A 19,837-nucleotide genomic window follows, 5' to 3' on the forward strand; every position below is an offset into this window, starting at 1 on the left:
TGCTCTCGATCTCCTGACCTCATGATCTGCCCGCCTCGGCCTCCCAAAGTGCTGGGATTTCAGGTGTGAGCCACCGCGCCCGGCCTTGGTTTTCAATTAAGTTTAAGGTCTTAGTCCTGTTGAAAGCAGATTCAATCCAGTCTGAATTTCAGCCTCAATGCCCAAAGGAAACCTAGTGACAAATGCCATTTTGCTCCAGGCCCAGGCTTAGGAGAGCCTCTCTCAATGACCATCAAAACTACTTACTCTCATGCGGCACTGTGTAAAGCAAGTCGAAAGGGGGGCCTGCTTTGGTGGGACGCCCCACTTTGTTCAAGATTTTCCACAATCTTTGTTCCAGATTTTCTTAAATCAAGTGCCACAAGCACCAAAACGGTTACCCAAAATAACCTTCTGATTAAGGCCATGAGGACATACTGGCAGCATCTGGCAGAAGTGACTGAGGGAGCCAGGACTTTCTTAAAGTGTTCTCACATGTAGTGAATACTGGTGAGATACACCGTGATACTACACAGTTAAGTGCCCTGGAAACACCGGCTAGGGTATTCGTTCTTTCCATCATCCCTCACTACTGTCACTCAAAATTTTATTATCTGAGGCCTACTGCACATAGTTCCACCGTTCACTGCTTTGAATTTAACATTCTGAACTCTGGGCCCTTCTGAAATTTTAATGGATAATCATAACACCAGAAGTGTTATTTTAATTGACTTAAAAATATGCTAAAGTCCCCAGCTTGCTGCCATTGCTCTCCAAATAATACTGAGTCTGAGATCCTGGCCAATTTGAGATCAGATTATAGAGTTTGTTAAGATCCAGTGTGGTAATGAAAGCAGACACTTGCTGGATACCTCTAATACTCCAGAATTAACAGAATTTAACCTTTTTCAGTGACCACTACACATCAGTTTATGTGGGTGTCTTTCCAAAATCCATGATCCCAAGTCTCTGCCTTAGAAATGAATCAGATTTTTCCAGTGTAAAAATAATATTGGCTGGGCATGGTGGCTCACCTCTGTAACCACAGCACTTTGGGAGAGTAAGGCAGGAGGACTGCTTCAGTTCAGGAGTTCAAGACCAGTCTGGGCAACATAGTGAGACCTCATCTCTATAAAACATTTAAAAAATTAGCCAGGTGTGGTGGTGTGTGCCGGTAGTCCCAGCTACTTGGCAGGCTGAGGTGGGAGGATCACTTGAGTTCAGGAAGTCAAGGCTGCGGTGAGCCCTGATGGCACTTCTCACTCCAGCCTGGATGACAGAATGAGACCCTGTCTCAAAACTCATAATAATAATAATATGTGCTCACAAAAAATTTGATAAATATAGAAAATGGGAAAGTAAAACAAGGAAAAATGCTACTGGCCCATTACTGCAAAATAACCACAATTAATGTATTGTTGTACTAGCTTTATCAGCTGGACTAGGCACTACTTATATGAGCCAACTGAGAGGCCACTGCCGAATTAAATAAAATATAAAAGTCAAAATAAAAATGAATTAAAATAGTTCTTTTTTAAAAAGAAAGTTTTCTATTATTACATAAGTAATCTATGCTCACTGAAGAAAAAAATTAACATACAGGTAACCAAAAAGAAGGGGTGAAAATCACATATAAGCTCACCTCCTAGAGATAGTTATTGCTCATAATAAATGCAACATTCTTTTCTCACGTACATACATACATGTACCTTGCTTTTATAAAAATGGGGTCATAAACACATAATGTTTTGTAACCTGCTGGTTTTTACTTGATATACATCCAACGCCATCATTTCGAATGGCTGCATAGTGTTCTATGCTATGGAAATACCATAAATTATTTAATCAGTAACTTACTAGGCTGTTTCTGGGGATATTGTATTCAATTATTAGGTCCATAAATCTTGTACAGTCTAATAATAAGTAAAATATATTTTTTTACCTTTTTCTTCAAGTTTAATTTTTTTTGACTGGACAGCTATAATGAGACAAAGTTTATCCCAAACCACTTAACCACTCTTATTTATTTATTTTTTTTGAGATAGGGTCTCACTCTGTCACCCAGGCTGGAGAGCAATGGTGCAATCTCGGCTCCCTGCAACCTCTGTTTCATGGGTTCAAGCGATTCTCCTGCCCTAGCCTTCCGACTAGCTGGGACTACAGGCACGTGCCACCACACTTGGCTAATTTTTTTTTTTAGTAGAGATGGGGTTTCACTGTGTTAACCAGAATTGTCTTGATCTCCTGACTCGTGATCCGCCCACCTTGGCCTCCCAAAGTGCTGGGATTACAGCTGTGAGCCACCGCGCCCAGCCACCTCTTATTTTTAATGACACATTTGTGAACTAGCTACAGATTGATTTTAGAAACGTGATTTTTCCAAGGAAGAAATACCAAGAAAAGAATGACTATTTGTAATTCCTCTTTGTACAGAAATGAAAATAGCTTTTTGGCTGCCATTATTAAGAACCAAATTAAACAGACACATGGAATGTTACCTACTGGCTATATAGTTATTGGAAGTTCATGGGTTTCACAGACTCTACTTATATTGAAAGGCTCATTCAGGGTTAAGATCAGCTCCCTGTGCTCTCTGGAGTGAGGAGACACGTCGATCTTATCTCTGTACAGCCACCATGTTCACTGGGCCTCGTATGTTCTGAAAACAGACACAGATGTAGAAAATAACAGTGCATGCAGCCTCATGTCTGAGAGGTCAGTTGTTTGAAACATAATGAGGTTGAAAGATTGAAAGACTGAATAGTAACATCAATATCTTATGACCAGGCAAACTAGAGTTTGGCTCAAACTGTCCTCACCAGTCTTTTCTCACCTGAGGCAATTTTCTTTCTTTCTTTCTTTCTTTCTTTCTTTATTTTTTGAGACGGAGTCTCCCTCTGTCGCCCAGACTGGAGTGCAGTGGCCGGATCTCAGCTCACTGCAAGCTCCGCCTCCCGGGTTTACGCCATTCTCTCGCCTCAGCCTCCCGAGTAGCTGGGACTACAGGCGCCCGCCATCTCGCCCGGCTAGTTTTTTGTATTTTTTTTTTTAGTAGAGACAGGGTTTCACCGTGTTAGCCAGGATGGTCTCGATCTCCTGACCTCGTGATCCGCCCGTCTCAGCCTCCCAAAGTGCTGGGATTACAGGCTTGAGCCACCGCGCCCGGCCGGCAATTTTCAATACTCTGCAAACACGTAATTAACTATGCTATAAAAGCCAAGGATTCTACAGATCCCTCCCCCTTTTTTTTTTTTTTTTTTCCCAGACAGAGTCTTGTTCTGTTGCCCAGGCTGGCGTGTAGTGATGCGATCTTGGCTCACTGCAACCTCCACCTCCCAGGTTCAAGCTATTCTCCTGCTTCAGCCTCCCGAGTAGCTGGGATTACAGGCGTGCACCACCACGCCTGGCTAATTTTTTTATTTTTGGTAGAGAGGGGGTTTCACCACATTGCTCTGGCTGGTGTCGAACTCCTGACCCCAAGTAATCCGCCTGCCGTGGCTTCCCAAAGTGCTGGGAATACAGGCGTGAGCCACCGCACCTGGCCAGATCCCATTTTCAAGTGCTGAAATATTAGGGCCAAAATTCCCTAGCTAAGGTAAGGCGGGTCTTTTTCAGACATGGCAGTGCGTTACTTGTGTGACAGTTTTTTATTTTATCTTTATTATTATTATTTCTAAAACCTAGCTCCTGCAGGAAGTGTAACACTTTTTAAACAGCACTGGCAAAACGTCCTCAGAGAGCCCTTTCTTCATTATGATCACAAAAAGTTTTTATTGTCCTAAATGCTATACAAAGTATAACGAATAGACACTCTCAGCAGCCTTTGTTTTCAACCGGAGACACTTCTGTCAAGCGAAAGCACAAAGGAAAATATACAAAAGGGCACAGGCATAACTAAATTCAGATGCATTTCTATTATGTGTAAATAAAGGTGGGTGGAAGAGAGAGCAGAGAGATGAATACGGGACTCCTAGGAGTAACTGTTTTGATCGGGAAAGGTGAGAATGGCCACCTTCCTGACTCTAGAGAACTCATTAGAGAGGAGAAAGCAGAGCACTTACTTGTGGCCTTAGCCATTCCAATGGAATTAGAATTTATTTGTATTAAGTCCATCCTATGTGTGCCACTGGGCTATTTGTTGTAGATACAAAAATGTTGAGATAAAATGTGTCCCTCTCCTCTATCTCTAGTGGAGAGCTGACACACAGATAATACATTCCACTGTGCTTGGATTTGTTAGGGCCTTCTATGTTGCTTCCTGCTCCTAGGGTGTAGTGGGTAGGGTCCAACTTTCCCTGCAGCCCCCTCTCTTCTGAAATGGGCTGTGTGAAGACAGGGACCAACCTGGCCGCAGTCTGTGATATAAAGTGCTCATGAGCCAACATTAAGCTCCCTACCCCCCATATGGGCTACTCACTAACACTGCCCAGATCCCTTTCAGGTGGCTGTGAGGTCAGATGGGGAGGAGAGAGTCTATCTGGTAACACTGATGATAAAATACAGTAGATCCATATGCTAACACAATATTATTCTCACATTATCTCAGGTGAGCCTCATTTGAGAGGAACACTGTCTTAGCTCAGAAAAGTAATTGCAAAATTTTCCTGGTTAATTATTAATCTTCTCTAAGTGACAAAAGGAAATCCAGAGCAAAGTCAGGGCTGGAAGGGACTCTGAGAGGTCATTTATCTCCTGACTTCAGAGAGTACATTGAAAATACTGCAAACAAATATAATACCATGTTTAGATGACTTCAGGAAAAAGGGTTACATTTTTTGGCATCCAGATTCCCCATTTTATAATACCCTCCATCTTTGCATCTCATCCAGCATAATCACTTGGGAGACTTTTTTAACACAGGCTGCTGGCCCCACCCCAAGGTTTCTGATTCAGCAGGGCCTGGGTGGGGCCTGAGATTCTGCATTTCTCACATGTTTCCAGGCTGTGCTGATGCTGAAGGAACAGGATCCCCACTGTCAGCACCTCTGTTCCAGCCTAACCCTTGCTGGACCTGACCCTTTCATTCTCGATGGAAATAGATACCAGTGGGTCACCAATCTTTGGCACTGAGACACACATGTACTTGAAGAACAATCTAAGAGTCTCCCAGTCATTCGTTTCCTCTTCCAGGCTACATAACACTAAATAACAGAAGTTCCCTACCCTCTTATCATAGGTATCATTTTCCAACCTTCAATTGGTTTTTGTTTTTGTTTTGTTTTGTTTTTTGCGGGGTTCTTTGTGGAGCCCTCTCCCAGTTTCTTTTCATTGTAGAGCCATGAACTAGACCCAGAACCTTAGAGATTGGCTGAGGTTGGGCACGGGGTGGGGAGGGACTCACAGACTCACAGAACCACGCAGGCCGCTCACGTTATTACCCTCCAGTACCCAAGTCTGCCGATCAGCCCTTCTTCTGATTCATGTGCTTCTAACTCCTTTAGGAGCTGCAGTAATGCTCAGTAGACCTTCATAATGCCTTTCTTCTGAGAAGCTGAAGGCATTTCCCTAGCTAATATTACAGTTGACTCAATATGCTAAACCAGTGCAGGGTTAAGTAACTTGTTGAAGTGCAAACCAGTTCAGGAAGGGAGAATCCGGAACTCCAGATTTCTACCTAAATATCATTTTATGGAGAAAGATGCTTTGATATTTATTGGACTTTATAACAAGTCTATCCCCTCCACGTAATAATAATAGTTTCAGGTGCAAGTGAAACTGTGAAGCTTCTCCTCTTTGCAGGAGGATTGCAACAGAGGACTGACAGTGGGGAGCAAGGCTTCTGCGGTCGGTCTTGTCACTTGTCCCCATCACTTCCCAGCTATGGAAGAGAAAGGGAAGGCACAGCCCAGGTGGCACAGCTATCTGTCCTAATCGTCTTTGGCAAAAGCCCAGAGGAGCTGAATGCTGAAGTACCCTCAACCCACCCCACTCATTTTGTTTCCCTTTTCTTCATTTTCACATTTTTTTCTGCCAGTGTAGTTACTGAATGTCAGCGGCCCAGTTTCTGTGTCCTGCCTTGTTGTAGCATGTGGGTTGGAACTATGCTTTCCTTGTGCACTGTGTGTGCTGTGGGGTGCTTAATACATGCTAAATTATGACAGCAGTCCCCTGTACGCCCGAGAAGTCAGTCTTCCTCCCGAGGGCCATATCCCATTATGTTACACATGTGTTTAAGACGGTGGGAAGCTGAAGGCATCCCTCCTGCTCCTTCCACTTTAGATGAACAGCTGGAACTCATATAACATAGTCTCTTCCGACAAGATTTCTTTTAGAGAAAGAACATTCTAGGGATGTGATCACGGAGCATCCCAGCTCCAAGCCAAAAGGCAACCTGTTACATAGCGCAGTTCCCATTTAGCCATGCAGGCAAGGGACCCATTAAAACCTCATGTGAGTGAAGGGGTCCCAGAGAAAACGTTCCTCTCTGTGTTCCTGAGAAACCCCTCAAAACTTCCGAGCAGAAGGCTATCCCTCCAGGCAGAAAGTAACAGTGAAATAAATCTCCTGCAACCAGCAGCGGTTCTGTCAGAGCCTCTGGGTCTGTAACTATTTTAAGACGTGGAGGAGTAGGATAAGAGCACGGGCAGCTGGAGAGAGTGGCTCCAACAGGGCTGCAGGGGAGATGTGCGGTCACCTGCCGCGTGGGGACAGCAGGGCAAGGGCAGGCGGGTTCGGCTCCTGGACTCCTCCTGAGGCCACAAGGCTGACCTGTTTCTCAGCACCTGGGCCCCCCGTGTGTGACTCTGCATAGAGCTCATCATGATTTGTCGCCCAAGGTCATAACCAGTCACAGCCAGCATCATTTCACCAGGCACACGGGATAGAAGCAGCAAAGAGAATCGCAGCACCGGCAAACATGAGGAATTCCGGCACTGACACTTACATGATGAAAACTATCTCCACTCTCACTCACCGCTGCCACTCTCACAGCACGTAAATCATTAAAGCAAACACTCCGCAAGTGTTTATGTGCATTTTAGCAACTCGTCATAAAGCACACGCTTCCTAGTAGTAGAAAAACCTACAGAAACGTCTGTGAAATTAAACAATGGATAAATTCTAATCAGCTTTTCTCTTTTTGCAGGACTAAAACTACAATAAGTCAAGTGAATACTGGCTTGAAAATTAATACCCAACTACAGTGTACCTTTAAAAATTCTCCACTGAGATTCTGATGGTGCCTTATTAACAATTAAAAGTAAGAAATAACAGCAATAAGTCAGAATTTTTTGGATAAACGTATACATTATGAAGGATTACTGGAACAAAACCCTTTTTACTGCTGAAGATGACATTAGAGGCTTCTGTTATCATAATTCATCTGGATAGCAAATTTCTCTTCAGCTCAGTAAAACTAAGTATGAAGTAAGTTTCTTTCTAAAAATAGCCCAAGAACTCAGTACTGCTTTTCTTTCTTTCCTTCTTTTCCTATTAAATGGAACACTGAAATATTTCCTTTCATTGTTGACACTTTATGTCATTTGCATTTAAAATCAGACAATACATAATAACAAAGAAGTCTTTAACAACATCTTTTCAAAATAGGAAAATGGCATTCACAATACTAACTGAGGACCTGCCTCCTTCCTTGCTCTAGAGATGACAGGCACAGATAGCTGGTAAGCACCTATCCTATTGCCTAGGAGAATTGTTTCATTAACATCTATATTCCTAAAGCTGATGATACATTTACTTGCCAATTGATGAAGAAATTCCTGCCTGGTTCCCTGCTGTAAGCAAACTGTTTGGCATGAAGTCAGTCCACACTGAAAACACACTTCTAAATAAGCAAGGTGATTCAAATGTAGTTTAAAATATTCAATATCAAAATTTTTTGTTTTCTTCAGCACAAATTTAAGTTGGCAATAACGTGTTAGATGAACTGCAGTTAAGGTTACAGAATCCCATGGTCTTTGGTTACTTCTGATAACTAACTCAGTCTAAAAGAGGATGCTTTAAATTATTCTCTAAAACCTTCCTCCTAAATTAATTTTAAAAGTGCTTCTCTTTAGGCGTATATGGGTTTATTTTTTAGCACAAAATTCCCCTTAAAAGATAAAACTGTCCATCTGTACATTAAAGAAAATTACATTTGACACTCCATTATTTCTACAAAATAAACTTGTAGCACAGAGTATAACAGGAATTAACTTTTAACATTTTTTTTCTCAAGAGTTAGGTTACCATAGTAGAAAATAAGCTCAATGACACAATACAATGTTTCTGTATTTACAGAAACCATATCCATTAATCAAATATTTTAACATAAAATAATAATCTACAGATTGCTTTTGCAAAATAAGTAAGAATCGAAAACTTTTCTTGGGAAAATTGAATAAGGCAGATTTACTGCACTAGGAGATATTTAAAGAAAACCTTTTGCCACCTTTCTTAGCTTTCTCTAACATACCAACCTCAAAGCTTCCAGTTTTCCCAAGAGATAAACATTACTATGACGGTAACATTAGAAAGATTTAAGGAGAAAAGAACACAGAGAAGTCTTAAAATTCCACCCAGTACTTACAAGTAGTTTCCAAGAAAACTGAGCCACAATTCTTCAGAAGACTGCTCTCCTGATCATAAACACAATCTGAAGTCTAAAATAGATATCCTATCACATTAGGCCGAGAAGTCACATTTCAGCTTGCTAACTTCTACTTTTACAACTCATAGAACTAACCCCGGCTAAAATTAACCGCAGCCAAGCGGCAGGCAGGAACACGCTGATTTGCATCATGTGTGCCGGGATTTATTCACTAGGACAACATCGGTGTCCTCTTAATGGGAAATGCGGCCAAGGGGCGTGCCCTGGTGAACAATACATAGCATCATGATTATGCTAATTACTGAATTCAGTCCAACAATGCTAACTTCTTTTAAGTTGTTTTTGCAAGTACTGACAAAGAGAAGGAGTAAGCTTTTTCCAAACAGGCATTCACTTGATTTTAAGCACATTCAAATCAGACCAAACTTTGGCAACAAGGTGGCAGTGCTGTGTGCTCTTTACAAGCAAAAGCAAAGCAAAAGGACATTCTGTTCGATTAAACAGAGTGATTAGATGCAGCACTACATGAAATTAAATAGACACAGAACATACATATCGGAAAGTCTATCCACCAGAACGCTGAAATAACAGCTTTTTCTTTCTCTATAACGAACTGATTGCAGGGACTTGCTTTCTGGCTCTGCCTCCTTCTGCACCTCCCAAGGAGTAGCTATGAAGACACAGATTCAGTAATAAATCACAACTGAGAATAAACATCTCAAATATTTGCAAAGGCATTGCCCTTGGCAAGAAGCATTTTAAGGTGGATTTACTGCTTGGCTAGAAAAATTGTCGTCTGTAGGTAACTGATCATCTACAGAGCATGTTGGAACTCAAACTAACAGGTAAAGACACCAAGCATACAGCTGATACTTAAAAGAAAATCAGAACATGAAAAACTTTCTCTCAAAAATATAAGTACAACTTATAACAAAGACATTAACCGCTTAGTATCTACTCAAGATGGTTTAGACTAGTTTGCTTTAGACTAAGTTCTGAAGACATATTTTGTTCTTATTGGACACTCTATGAAAGATACCAAAGCACTTTACAAACATCAATCAAATCTCCAAGCATCTTTGGGAGATGTCGTTTTCCTCTTTTTTTCCACAGACGGGTAAAAGACAGGGTAATTTAATTTCAATGACTTCAACCAACCCTGGATCACCCCATCACCTCCTGAGCCCTTTATAACATCTTCCATATTAACCACTTATCTATAATCCTATAGGTAGGTCTGTTTGTCGGAGGCAGGTTGAGCTTGTTATAACTATACCTCACAGGGATAATATAAGGAAGGGGTAGGCTATATATTCTGTCAGGGGGTTGAGAATTGAGGTAAGTCGTATTATACCATAGCCGCCCAGTTTTAAAAGTATAATCCTATAGACCTTTTCAGAGCTGTTTGTTTTCCTCATTTTAAAATGTCATGTTAGTTTGGACTTCAGGAGGTTCACTCTACTTGACACCCAGATGCCAGGCCTGAACTCCAGGAGCTTAAAAAGCATTCCTAGACTCTCTCTTGCAGGCAGGCATCCTACAACATGGATCCCTAAAACATGGCGATGCCCTCAGGAGGCACTGTCCATCTGCAGCCTGCTGCCCAAAGTGCAAATGGTTGATCTTCATTGGTGTGAGTTGGACATCACCAGCACAACCTCCCTGCTGTTGTTTACAAACACTGCCGGCTGCTGGTCTGAGACTGCATCCCCTCGGCCTAACCTGAGGCTCTATGCCAGCACCTGCCCCACCTCTGCAAGAGGGTGGCTGGTATGCATTCCCCTTCACTCCAACCCAGAGTCATGGGAGGCAGCCCTTTCCCACTCTGTGCTGAAAGGAGAGAAGTCAGCACTCATCAAAGATGGCTAGCTGCTAATGAACAGAATTATTCTCAATAATCTACCGTAAACTCACTCCAGAAGTCTTAATGCCAAAAAGGACCTTGTAAGGCTATTTTTGACACAATATTCTTATCCTATTATGTCATAGTTCAGGAGAAAAGTCTCTAAGCCAAAATATTATTTCTGCCCTAAACCAGAAAGTAAGAAAAAGCAACTACACCAAGTGCATTTCTGCATCAGAGTTTGTATTGGAGAGGAGCAATCTGATGTATAATGGATCCTACATCCATTCATCGGAAGGCAGGGGCCCCTGAGCAATGCTCCAGTTCCTCACACATCAGATATGCCTAGTATGACTCTGCTGTTTCAACTGCAGCCACACTTGTTCCACAGTGGAAGAACCAAAGCATTCCAAATAAAACAGTGTCTCCTCCAATCTACATTAGTCATTCTGCTGCTTCCTTTTCATTAGTGAAACTACTTGAGTCAACAGTGCTTTTGTTCTAGGTATACTTATGACAGTAGAGAAAAATCTGTATCAGAGTACCTTTAAAAGCAGAGTAAATTCTTCCCGTTTGTTCTCATTAATTTTTGGTGGTAGAGGAGGGACAGGGAAGGTGGTGACCTATGGGATCTTTAGTTCAAAGAATCCATGAAATTAAAGAAAATTACTGTGTTTATGAATCTACACTTATGAATTAACCCGGATACCAACCTTCTATGAGCAGCTACATGTATAATTTAAAATTTTCTAGTAGCTGCTTTTAGAAAAGTAACAATAAAGAGGTAAAATTAATTTAATAATATATTTTATTTAACTCAATATATCCAAGAGATGATTATTTCAATGTGTAATAATCATAAAAACTATTAATGAGATATCTTCATTCTTTTGTTTGTACTGCCCCAAGCCTGTGCAATCCAGTGCGTATTTTACAATTAGTACATTCCAGTCTGGACAATCCACATTTCCAGTGCTCAGTACCCACATGTGCCTGGTGACTATCATAGTGGAAAGCCTGAGTGTACAAATATCTTCCTGACAACAGCTTTTCTACAACATATACTAATATTTACGTGTTTGTGGGCAAGTGCACACTTACATACACTCAATAAACATTAAGATACTAGGCATAAGGATGAAAAACACCTAGTTTTTGTCTTCAAGGAGCTCAAAGTTTAGACACTTGGCACTCTTTGTTTTTTAGAGCTAGGGTCTCATTCTGTCACCCAGGCTGGAGTGCAGTGACACAATCATGGCTTACTGGAGCCTCAACCTCCTGAGCTAAAGCAATCCACCCACCTCAGCCTCCTGAGTAGCTGGGACTACAGGCATGTGTCAGCACACCTGGCTAATTTTTAAATTTTTTGGTAGAGACGAGGTCTCACCATGTTGCCCAGGCCAGCCTCGAACTCCTGGGCTCAAGTGATTCTTCCACCCCAGCCTCCCAAAGTGCTGGGATCACAGGTATGAACTACTGCCCCTGGCTTCTTGGCATTCTTTACCTTTGAAATAATATGCAAAATATTCTGTGTTCTCTGTGTGTCTTCTTCTGGAGAGATAAATTTCTTCATCACTTTATTAAAGGAGTCTGTATCTCAAAAAGGTTAAGAGCCAGGAGACTAGACTAGCAGCAGATGCTGGGAGAAATGGAGAGCAATGGAAAACGAAGGAACTGAGATAGATAGAAGGGGAAAGATCCGAGGAGAAAGAAAGGACTAAAAGGAAGATAAATAAACAAAGAAGGCAGAAGAATTTCATTGCTAGACATGAAATTTTAGTTATAAAATCATATAATAAAAATTGGCGGCCAGGCGTGGTGGCTCACGCCTGTAATCCCAGCACTCTGGGAGGCCGAGGTGGGTAGATCACAAGGTCAGGAGTTCGAGACCAGCCTGACCAACATGGTGAAACCCCATCTCTACTAAAAATACAAAAAAAAATTAGCCAGGCATGGTGTTGCACGCCTGTAGTCCCAGCTACTCAGGAGACTGAGGCAGGAGAATCCGCTTGAACCCGGGAGGCAGAGGCTGCAGTGAGCCAAGATTGCGCCACTGCCAAGATCACACCAGCCTAGGCAACAAAGTAAGACTCCGTCTCAAAAAAAAAAAAAAATTGGCATGTTCCAGTTACTATGCCAGGTGCTGGGGTCAGATACAGAGATGAAAGACAAGGTCTCTGTGTCCAAGGAGTTCACCTTTTAGCGACAGGAACAGACTCACCCAGGCAGATACAATACTTGGGTCAAGTATAAGACGCAGTTTATGTGTGATGTGCTATGGTTGCAGCAGAGAGAGGAGGGAGGGTGCCACACAAGAGGGACACAGTACCCTTTCTTTTCTTCTTTTTTTTTTATTGAGAAGATGTCTCACTCTCTTGCCCAGGCAGGAGTGCGGTGGCGCAATCTTGGCTCACTGCAACCTCCACCTCCCAGGCTCAAGCGATCCTCCCACCTTAGCCTCCCAAGGAGCCAGAACTATAGGTGTGCACCACCACACCTGGCTAATTTTTATATTTTTTGTAGAGATGGAGGAGTTTTGCTATGTTGCCCCGGCTGGTCTCAAGCCTATAATAGGACAGTAAATAAACAGGCTGGGCTCAAGCGATCCACCCACCTTGGCGTCCCAAAGGCGTTAGCCACCATGCCTGGCCCCTCATTTCTTAAATGAAGGTTATTTTCTGATTAAATTTTAAATTTATGTTCTGGAATGACTCAAGATTCTGCATTTTAGTTTGGAATCTTAGAAAAGCATGGATAGGTCATGGAGAAATCAGGTATTCTAAAATATTTTAAAATGACATCTGGAAATAGCAGTGAAGTTTCTATTCTGAGTTATTTATCATCAAATTGAACCTGGTTATTTGATCCAACTATTTAAGGTTGAGGCAGGAGGATCACTTGAGGTCAAGAGTTCAAGACCAGCCTGGCTAACGTAGCGAAACCCCATCTCTACAAAAAACTTAGCCGGGCATGGTGGCACTCACCTGTAGTCCCAGCTACTTGGGAGGCTGAGGCATGAGAATCAATTGAACCTGGGAGGCGGGGGTTGCAGTGAGCTGAGATCACGCCTCCACTCCAGCGTGGATGACAGAGTGAGACTCTATCTCAAAGGGAAAAAAAGCCACCAAAAAATGAACATTGAAGAAAAAACTCAACTTGTTAGGAATTCTCTGTATTTATTTATTTTGAGACAATGTCTTGCTCTGTCACAAGAGTGCAATCTTGGCTCACTGCAACCTCCGCCTCCTGTGTTCAAGGATTCTCCTACCTCAGTCTCCTGAGTAGCTGAGATTATATGACCGGCTGATTTTTGTATTTTTAGTAGAGACGGGGTTTTGCCATGTTGGCCAGGCTGGTCTCAAACTCCTGACTTCAAGCAATCCACCCACCTCGGCCTCCCAAAGTGCTGGGATAACAGGCGTGAACCAACTGTGCCTGGCCTACGTTAGGAATTCTTTGGATTGTAGCTGTGGACTCAGAAAGACCTGGGTTCAAAATGTACCCCACCACCTACTAGCTGTTTGACCTTGAGTAACTGAGCTCACCTCCGTGACTCGGCTTCCTCGCCTGTAAAATGGGGATAATTATACTGACATCAAGGGTCGGTGTTGGAAGGAAGTGAGATGTATATAGCACAGACACACAAAGAGTCTCAACAAATGGCCAGAGCCATTATGCTCACAGCAGGTCTAGCAGCAGTGTGGTACTTGCTGAAGGGCAATTTGGCATATTGACTGAGTGTGGATTAAAGGCTCCCTGTTTTTATAGCATGAAGCTTCTTCAAAAAATAAAATGTTGAAAGGAACTTCAAATGGTTGTTAAGTATTTCAGGAAAACCAAGGTCTGTTAACTCCTTTGGAAAACTCTGTAGCTGCGTCAGCCTGTTTAATTTTCTCCATGATACGGCCTCATGTTCCCAACCAGAGGTTAGCACAGGATTCAGGGACACTGACTGAAGAACACAGGCGAATCACGTGTCTGGGCAGATAGCTGCTGTAAAGTCCCCCTATTCCTTCCTTACTCTAGGGAGTCCCTTCCCACACTGACTCTGGGCTTGGCCAGTAGGACAAGAGCAAACATAACGCTGGGCCCCGGAAAGTGCTGGCGCGTGGGGGCTCACCCTCTCTTGCGACTTCAAAATGCCCTGCCCTGGCTTGCCTACTGCATATGAGAAGGCCACATGGAGTGGGGACACGCCATCACTGCTGAGTCCCTGCCACCGGTCAGCCTGCTGAGTGCTGATGTGTGGGTCAGGCCATCCTAAACCACACAGCCAGCCAGCTGCCAGCTAATTGCAAAGTCCAGCCAGGCTCGCTCAAGCCAGAACCACTCCGGTGCCGTACAGAACTGTGAGGTACAGAAATAAATGTTTGTTTTTTTGAGCCACTAGTATCAGGTGGTTTGTTATGCAGCAAAAGCTGACTAATACATATTCTCCAAACAGGCTGCATGCTCAGGAGGGCTACACCAGTGTGATCCACAGCGATGCAGTTTTCACACTTCAGAAATGGACTCTATTCACATACATACGAACAGAGAGCTCTAACTCTACACAGAAGAAATTGTTATCTTCTTCAGCTAAAAAAAAAAAGACGCAAACTCTTCAAGACAGTTCTTTTAAAAACCTTGATAAATAGCTAATTCAGCATAATTTTATGACAGTTTTTTATCAGGATTGTGAAAGTAAAGGCAGCATTATGACTGCTGTTGTTTGAATACTCATTTTAACATAGTTGATTTTAAAAATTATATTGGAATTCTCTTGGGGTTTTCATACTGCTCTACATTCAGAACAGCCATCGATTTAACAAACATCTGTTAAAGCACCATCAGGAAACTCCCAAGCATTTGCAAGATTTGTATAAGTGGCAGGATGCCCATGACCACAGCAGAAAGTGGTGTCAATGACAGTTCTGCCTTTAAGAGGCTCATAATATGATAAGAGTCATGACACTGTCCATAAACTTATCATATAAGGGAGTAATCAGTAAGCATCCCAAAAGTTAAAAGTTTATTCCAATAGGAACATAAGTAAAGAAGAGGCTTCCAGTTGTGTTAATCAAGAAAGGTCGGCCAGGAGCGGTGGCTAACGCCTGTTATCCCAGCACTTTGGGAGGCCGAGGCGGGTGGATCACCTGAGGTCAGGAGTTCGAGACCAGCCTGGCCAACATGGTGAAACCCCGCCTCTATTAAAAATACAAAAAAAAAAAAAAAAATAGCCAGGCATGGTGGCACACACCTGTAGTCCCAGCTACTCAGGAGACTGAGGCAGGAGAATCCGCTTGAACCCAGGAGGCAGAGGCTGCAGTGAGCCAAGATCGTGCCACTGCACTCCACCCTGGGCAACAGAGCAAGACTTCTGTCTCAAAAAAAGAAAAAGAAAAAAAAAGAAAAAAGAAAGGCATCTTCAGCCAGGTGCAGTGGCTCACACCTGTAATGTAATCCCAACACTTTGGGAGGCTGAGGTAGAAGGATCGCCTGAGGCCAGGAGTCCCAGACCAGCCTCAGCACGATATCGAGACCCTATCTCCATTTTCAAAAAAGGGATCTTGGAAGGAGTGGTACTTGTTTTTGTTTGTTTTGAGATGGAGTCTTGCTCTGTAACTCCAGGCTGGAGTGCAGTGGCATGATCTCAGCTCACTGCAGCCTCCGTCTCCCAGGTTCAAGTGATTCTCCTGCCTCAGCCTCCCAAGTAGCTGGGATTACAGGCATCTGCCACCACGCCTGGCTAATTTTTGTATTTTAGTAGAGATGGGGTTTCACCAAGTTAGCCAGGCTAACCTGAACTCCTCCTTGAACCCAGGCTGGTCTTGAACTCCTCACCTCAGGTGATCCATCTACCTCGGCCTCCGAAAATGCTGGGATTACAGCCTACCACACCCAACCTGGGAGTGGCATTTGAAGGGAGCCTTCTCCTAAGCTCTCAACAGTGGCAGGAGTAGAAAGAACACTATACAGAAGCAACACACAAGCAAAGATGGAGAAAAAGGAAAGCTATAATGTTTGTCTAGGGGACAGCTTGTACTGAGATTCAAGCTCCATCAAGTAATAGCTGCTTTGATGACTAAATTACTTAATTTTTCCAAATCTAGGCTATAAAGTATCCAATGAAAGTGGCATCTGCAGCAAGGTTGCCTGGTTCAAATGACAGCTTCATCACTTTGTAGTTGTCTTGGGAAACTACTTTCTCACTGTGCCTTCATCACTTTTAAAATGGGAATAATAATTATATGTGCCTCATGGGGTTATTATGAAGACTAAATGAGTTTTCTATTTGTAAAGTATGTAGAATAGTGCCTGGTATAAACGTTTTGTTAAATAAACTTATATGTTATGCACATACAGCAAACAGAGAGATATATATAGAAAGGCATGCATAAATGCAGATATATAGATACAGCTTTATCACCAAGAACAGTACCTGGTATGTAGAAAATGCTAAACATATTTAAATGTTTCCCTTCCTCCTCCATTGTCTGGAGTCCATAGAGATCCAGAGCACCAAGTCAGACACATTTCATGCACCCCAACATCATCCTCCACTCAGTTAAAAGAACACAAGCTGTCCTTCCTCTACTTTCACACTGGAAGCTTTCTCCTTTCTCTTGGGGGCAATAATTCTGCACTTGCTGATACAAGATGCTAGGCTTAGCCAGGCACAATGTCATGCCTATAATCCCAGCACTTTGGGAGGCCAAGGGCATAGGATTGCTTGAACCCAGGAATTTGAAAACAGTCTGGGCAACATAGTGAGTCTTTTTGTCTCTAAAAATTAAAAAAAAATTAAAAATTAAAAAAAATTAGCAGGTGCAGTGGTACCTGCCTAGAGTCCCAGGTACTTGGGAGGCTGAGGTGGTAGGATCTCTTGAGTCCAGGAGTTTGAGGCTGCAGTGAGCTATGATTGTGCCAATGCATTCCAGCCTGGGCAACAGAGCGAGAATTTGTCTCAACAAAACAAAATAAAACAAAACAAAAAGATGCTAGGCTTGAAACCACTAGAGACAGATACAACACGGCCACTAGCTTCAAAACAAAAGAGCACTAATACCTTATGTGATAAATGCACCTCAAATGGAAAAACAAGCACAGCTTATTAAGTGCAACCTTCACTTCTATAATTTATTACTATGCAAGCTAATCTAAAACAAGAAACCCTGAATGCAGTAAGATTTTGGAGAAAAAGTCAAACATTAGATTTACAGCCACAGTAATTCGAAAGTTAGGTTAACAAAAACCTTACTAATCCCAGACTAATTTGGCTTGAACTAGATATACATCTAAACTGAAAATAATTCTAAATGCAGTTTTATTACTTGAATCAACAAAATGTTAAACTGAGTTTCCTCTGTTTTTAAAAGGAAAGTACTAAGGATAGTTACTGGATTATACTAAAAACAAAACCAAAAAAAAACCAATAAAAGTGCTTGAAAATATTCTACTATGTTGAAATAAGTAACATTTTCCTGCAATTTTATAGTATTTACTTCTTTAGAAACCACTTTTTCATAGGTGTCACCAAGGTAAACTTTACCCCTCACAAACAAAACCTTATTGCCAATTTTGTATTGGGTAGAATGTAAAATAATGAGTTGTGCTAAACTGCTAATCATAAACATCCACTTCTCAGTTTATTCCCTCCGATAATAGGAAAACTATTAAGTATCAGGCAACGAGCTACTGATTGCCTAAATCTTTTGATACATGGTATAAAATACTAATTTTTGTGATTTAAACCTATACTGTTTCACAATCATTGAAGTCTGTTTCAAGAGCACTTAGAGTCTTTAGGTAAGGATTACCCTACTTTTAACTTGAAATTTAAGACTTTCTGAGGAACAGAGGGCTGTAGGAGTCTTTTAATAGAGCCATATTCCTGGGTTCAGTCAAACTGAACCAACCGCTAGCTTTGAGATAGCAGGCAAATTATTTAACAGAGTTCTCCCTGCCCATCTGTAAAATGAGGATAAGGATTCATCCACCTTCTAGGATTGTTGCAAAAATGACTTAATGCACATAAAGCACTTACATCAGAGCTTGGCATGGATATTTGAAAAAAAATATAGATTTTATACATGGTTTTTTTAAAAAAAGAAAATATACATATAATATATATATTTTATATGTAAGCTATAAAATGTATATTTTTATATGTAAGCCCTATTTCAGGTAGACAGGGAACTTGCAGGGTATGCCTGAAAGGACCCTCATAATGACAGCCAAGAGCCTCCAGCTTCACTGTGAATAATTTCAAGTCTATTCTCAAGGCTCCTGCTCAAGTCTCTGAGCATCTGTGAGAGGCGCTTGAAGGGCAGATGCCCACATGTGTGGTGGAAGACAATACTTGATACCAATTTTCCAAGAGACATGGAAATCAAGAATTTGTTTTCTAATTTGTAATAGTTTTGCTGTAAATGGGTATGATCTGTTTTCAAACAGATAAACTAAGAAGTGGTCACTTTTGGCCAGGTGCAGTGGCTCACACCTGTAATCCCAGCATTTGGGAGGCCAAGGCAGGTGGATCACGAGGTCAGAAGTTCAAGACCAGCTTGGCCAACATAGTGAAATCCCATCTCTACTAAAAATACAAAAATTAGCTGGGCATGGTAGTGAGCACCTGTAATCCCCGCTACTCAGGAGGCTGAGGCAGGAGAATCGCTTGAACCTGGGAGGCAAAGGCTGCAGTGAGCTGAGATAGCGCCACTGCACTCCAGCCTAGGTGACAGAGCAAGACTCCATCTCAAAGAAAAAAAAAAAAAAGAAGTGGTCACTTTTAGGGTAAGCAGTTCAAAGTCAAGCTCAAATTACGAGACAAAATATTCATAAGAGGATCTAGTTGCACTTGGCTATAAGAATACAGCAGGTGGCTACTTCCACAGGTCTGATAAACATACGTGATTGTATCCTTAGCTACTAAGTCTTTCATTTAAAAGTACTAAAACATGAGTGTTCGTTTTCAAAGTAGCTGTGATAAGCAAAAAACAAAGAAAAAAAAACCCACCAAAAAACCATAAAACCAAACCCAGAAGGATCAACAACTCGACTCTCAGAACTATAATAGCCCAATAATTATAATAATCCAAGAGACCATTCTGAGAAATGCCAGAGACCAGTTCCTTTATCATACAGGGGGATGGTTCACAAAAGAGGAGTGGACAAACAGTACTGGGATAGTCATGGTTGATTGCAGACCGCAAAATAAAAGCCAATTATCCATTTTAGACATTAATGCTTTCATTGTAAGAGTTGGTTTCTTCTTTTTGACATTATATTCTTGCCTCTCCAATTGCCAGGACAGGATGCGTTTCCCACTTCTTTGACTCAGATCTGTTTTTTAAAAATGCTCTTTAAAAACAACTGAAAATTGTCCTTTTTAGTTTCCCAAACTAAGAACCTTTTATATAAATCATAAGGAACAGCTCTGGATAGACTCAGATTTCTTTACAAAGTTTAAAAAAAAAAAAAAAAAAAAA

At 41.8% G+C, this 19,837-nt stretch overlaps 1 protein-coding gene across 4 annotated transcripts in view; it reads right to left on the bottom strand.

The window, feature by feature from the left end:
* SLC20A2 (solute carrier family 20 member 2) overlaps positions 1-19,837 on the bottom strand; it is a 128,293-nt gene that overhangs the window by 78,004 nt on the left and 30,452 nt on the right. The window contains exon 1 of one of the 4 annotated variants that reach the window (XM_017889846.1): positions 8,504-9,705. The exons of the other annotated variants lie outside the window; for them this stretch is intronic. The gene's annotated coding sequence lies outside the window, so the exon portion shown is untranslated. Of the gene's footprint in view, positions 1-8,503; positions 9,706-19,837 lie in introns of those variants that run through there. 4 annotated transcript variants of the gene reach the window in all.

This window comes from Rhinopithecus bieti, unplaced genomic scaffold (assembly GCF_001698545.2).
Source record: "Rhinopithecus bieti isolate Rb0 unplaced genomic scaffold, ASM169854v2 scaffold_19901, whole genome shotgun sequence".
In the NCBI taxonomy this organism is placed as follows: Eukaryota; Metazoa; Chordata; class Mammalia; order Primates; family Cercopithecidae; genus Rhinopithecus; species Rhinopithecus bieti.